The following is a 4,767-nucleotide window of genomic DNA, read 5'->3' on the forward strand; positions in this document are numbered from 1 at the left end:
GCCATCATCCAGAAAGAAAGAAAAGTGCATGCCAATTCAAGAAGTCGAAATGATAGATCCTACATGAATCCTCCCTATTGACATGGTTAGTTAAGGGAATAAAGGTGTGTCTTATCCCTTTCTTCCACCAAATTTCTCTCACAATAAACATTTTTTTTTCATATTCCTGCAACGGGTTATGATGACTATGAGATTCCTCAAACTCAATCCCCGTAAAATCTCAAATGGTGGAATAGAAGTTGTTGCAATAGGAGGTAAACTTAATTCCCCTTCACCTTTGTCAAGACCTCTCGATACACTTTCAATCTATACCCCTCCTTCGACTCAACATGAAATTTTGTTTTTTTCCACTTCCTTTACATACCCTCTTCTCAAGGGAATCCTCATAGGAAGAGCTTGTGGTTGAAATATTATGGCATAAAATTGGCAACACCATCTCTTTATAGGGTTTCAAGGGAGGGGTATTGGAAAATAACCATCTTATCCCCTATAGCACTTAAGACCTTGTCAATACTTAAATGAAATGACAAACTGATAACTAGACCCAAAGATAGATCTCCACGTTCAAGGCCAAACCCAAATAGAAAGAATCACAACATGGATTAAGCATTGACACTGAGTTTTGGTAAAATCAGGGACCCCCTTTCAAGATCATGACCTCATTTTTAGCATTCTCAAATGGAAGGTTTAAAACCTACATTAAAAAGGGGATATTTGAACCATAGCATTTCAAACCTTTTCCCAAGACGAATCTATCTAATGGCCTAGCTTGGATATGTTAGGTCTTGGATTTCTAAGGTACCCAATCAATTCTTTTGAGCCCAACTCCTAGCTCTAACCAAAATTTAGTCCTATTGAAGCGACAACTTGAAAAATATTGTTAATAAGAGACATTTTTACTTCCTTTTGATTGATTTACAACAAACCTTAGTGCCTCTCCTTTTTTATATTCCTCTTGCATTCTCCAACAAAAAAATCATTAATCATATATCATAAAAACTTTATATAGGTAAACATTGCAACCATTTTCCTCAACTTATGAGTACCTTTACACCTTAACCCATGCAAGTGGACCTATCTCCATGGTACAACCCATTACACTCTAAAAAGGTTGTAATTGACTCCTCAAAATACACCTTGCAAGTCCTAACTCCCTATTGAATTGATGAAGGTAGTTACACACCTTACAAATCTGGCCTCTAAAGAGGAAGAAGCAGAAGAATATCAAATTAATTGAGTTAGTTGTAAGGATGAGAGTGAGTCAAAAATTATTATTATTTTTATTTGGGGATGGTGCGAAAGGTACATGGTTGAATTATGGAGCCTTCATTTGAAATCGGTCATTAACTTGCGATTCTGCAAGTGTCAGTCAAATATTATTTTTATTATTTTTATTTGGGGATGTCATGAAGGTTACAGGGTTGAATTTTGGTGCCTTGAATTGAAATTGGCCATTAACTTGTGATTCTGCATGTCAAAATATTATTGTTAATTTTATTTTGGGATGGCACAAAAGTTATAGGGTTGAATTTTGGTGCCTTCAATTGAAATCAACCATTAGCTTACGATTCTGCATGTGAACAACATCTCACTATGAGGTAGAGTTTTGATTCATTTTTTCCCTTTTCTTCAAGATTTTTGTTGGGTGGGTTTGTTGAAGGATAGGTTGTAATGTATTCTAAGTTTGTGTTGATATTTATTTAAATTACATAGGTTAAATATTTGAGGTGGTTCAAAGGTTGAATCTTTGGTCTTCCTTTCCTTATTTTTCATTTCCCAAGGCAGAGATTGAACAAACTCCAAAGAACGCGATACTATTGGCAATCATTGCTTTTGATTCTCATGTAGATGAAATTTTGCCTTTACAATATTTCAATTTCTACATATAGTTTGTATCTGTGTATTTGTTTCTAGATTATTTACATTTAACCTTGCAGGCCAAATGGGTAGCTGCAATTTCCCGTGAGATCTTAAATCACAAGACCTCTCATTATTTGAGGGTTCAACCTAACCTAACCATGATGCGTTTGCAATTTTACAACAACAAATCCATAGAGGAAAATATATGTTTTTATCATTTGGAGAAACTTTGGTTGAGTCAAGGGATTCAAGGGTGACGAGTGGTATTCAACTGGTCAAATAGACATGTGTTATGCACAGGTTTAAGAAGGTTTTGAATTTACGATCACTTTGATGAAATATGCATTTGACTACATTTCTATAGCGCAAACGAAAATCATAGCTACACAAAGACTCAAATATAAGTCTGTTGATTTCATGGGGACCTATTCTAGAGCATCCTTTCAATAAAAGCAACAACAAATGCTTCCACCTCAGCAACAGTCTAGGACTCCTGACCTACAAACCTCTCTTTCCCTTGCATTATTTGAAACCTGTGGATTAGCAAGCCTACGAGGATCTATTTCGCATCCTAACAATGTGTGTGAGTCTCCCTCAGAGAGCGAGCTCATAGGAAACATGGCATACTGAGCAGATATGGCCTATTGAAACCCTAGATGTGGAAGAAAGCTCTATGCTTCGCACAGAGCCAAAGGAATGGTATTTATTGAGAGATCAACACGTGACCATTCAATGAGATGAGTGGCTATATCACTCCACTTTCCTGCCCTGCATTGATTTGTAAGGTGGAAAACTAGGCTTGCATGGGAGGTGCAACAAAGTAGTTAGTTCATCTAATGTGTTTGTGAAAAGGTATTAGCGAGACGTAGTGCCCTAGATTGTGGAAATTGTATTAGGGATGGGAATAATATCAAAAAAGTGTTTATCTAAAGCTGTGAATGAGAGGTTCTCATGGGGTATGGAAAGACTGTGGCTTATCGGGCTAGAGGAGACAAAACATGGCCAACTGAGAAGACATGAATGAATGAACATAGTAGATAGTAGTACATAGAGTACTCTATTCATATAAGATCTTTCTTCAAGATGTAGCAGGGGGAGGGCTTGATGTAATGGCAGTGAGAATGTGTGAACAACAAAAGGAATTTCTAAAAGATCTGAAATCAGAGCTTTGGGTGATCCTTGAAGGCACAGGAGGTCTTCAACATAGGGTATAATTTACCATTTTGCAAATGCTTGTATAGGAATCACATAATTAATGACATATAACTACCACTTAGATTAGTTTGACATAGGTCGTAAGCTTGCCTTCAGCACTTGTGCTTAAATTGAGACTAGGCCAAGAGACGGATCTCCATATTGATGGAACTGCTCTAACCCAAAAGAAATCTAGTTTGAGTGTCCCGATGATTATTTCACCCTATGGTCTTACCTAGAAAGAAATTTTATCACATGAAAACCATGAATGAGGCATTTTTATTAGATCTGTTCAACCATTATCTGAGAATATCTCAAAGCTTGCATGCCGATCATTGGAAGTTTGGCATAGCTAGGTTGGACTGATTGTCTTGACACACGGTTTTGATGCTTGGCTTGGATACTTGGCTTAGATACTGGTTCTATAAATAATTCTCATTCTAAAAATCAAAACTTTGTACTTTCACCCCCCTTTGCTTCCGCTTTGAAACTTCTTGCTAGACAACTTGCTTATATTAGGCATGCATGCGGGGATGTTTCAAAACTTATAGTAAATATATGTAACACTATTAGGTGTTTGAGACTTATCAACTCCCACCCACCTAGGTTAATGTCCCAGGCACACAGAGTTAAGCTAGAAGTATTTGTTGCTATAAAAGCAAGGATTTCAGCCTTTTCGAATCCAGATATTAGTATCACTCAAACAGTCCTCATTGAGATCTTTCCCACAAACGATGTAGAAATATAGCATGCTAGAGTGAAATTCCTACGGATAATTGTAGCTATGAAATTTTTAGCACCAAGAGTGGATTTTGTAGCCTTTGCATGTGTGTTATTTGCAGTAAATTTGACTTTGAAGTAAATACCTGCTGATGGGTGGGTTGTGATACTTGTTCCCACTTGACACACACATATTCTGCAATTCGTGTTAGACAAGTAACCATGGGTACCCATCTTAAGGGTGGTACAAGGTCATCTAAAATGATTTTCAGGTGTAGTGCCTTTAAGAGGATATCAGAACTACTAGGGTGGGTGAAGGATGTGTTTCAGCATTGTTCATTGATTGGGACAGGGAAGATCTCATGAAGGAATTTGATTGTGTTTAGAGGATATTTCATGGAAGTGATGACTCTAGGGGAAGAAAACTATTTTGGAAGTCAGAAGAATTATTGGAAAGTCTGCAGACGAGACCTACTAATGAGGCTACAATTTGCAAAGTGACACAACATATATTTCAAGGTTTAGTTACTCCCAAGAAATGGCAATTTTTTTTGTTATGTAAATTATTTTGATGCACAATATTCAATTGGTAAGCTTAGTTTTCCATCTAAATTGTCTATTTTCTTTCCTTTCATTTTGGTTGTGTCATGCTTATAAACTCATGTAACAAGTCTTAGGAATCTTGGACCAACCAAAGGAGTTACAAAAATATTGTTTAGAACTATCAATTGAATCTGCTACTTTTCTGTGTGGTTATAAGACAAGGTGGGTTGAACGTTATAGTAAAACTCCACCTTTTTAACTTAAATTCTAAATAAAACGTTTATTTTAAAATAATTTACACTTCACAATGATATTTATATTTTTTGAATCTTGTTGTACTTTTACAAGCATGGGGATAATTTCTTTGGTGGCTTCCTTCCCTCCAAATATTCATGCATGCCATTTGTGGGTTTGTGATAGATGCTAAGGACTTTATGCAGCAGACTCTTG

At 36.4% G+C, this 4,767-nt stretch overlaps 1 pseudogene; it reads left to right on the plus strand.

Moving 5' to 3' along the window:
- Window positions 1–2,193: 2,193 nt before the first annotated feature.
- LOC149242186 (OBERON-like protein pseudogene) lies at window positions 2,194–4,346 on the plus strand (annotated as a pseudogene).
- Window positions 4,347–4,767: the final 421 nt, after the last annotated feature.

Source organism: Pinus tabuliformis, chromosome 8 (assembly GCF_031772625.1).
Source record: "Pinus tabuliformis cultivar Carrire ecotype Pingquan chromosome 8, CPIR1, whole genome shotgun sequence".
In the NCBI taxonomy this organism is placed as follows: Eukaryota; Viridiplantae; Streptophyta; class Pinopsida; order Pinales; family Pinaceae; genus Pinus; species Pinus tabuliformis.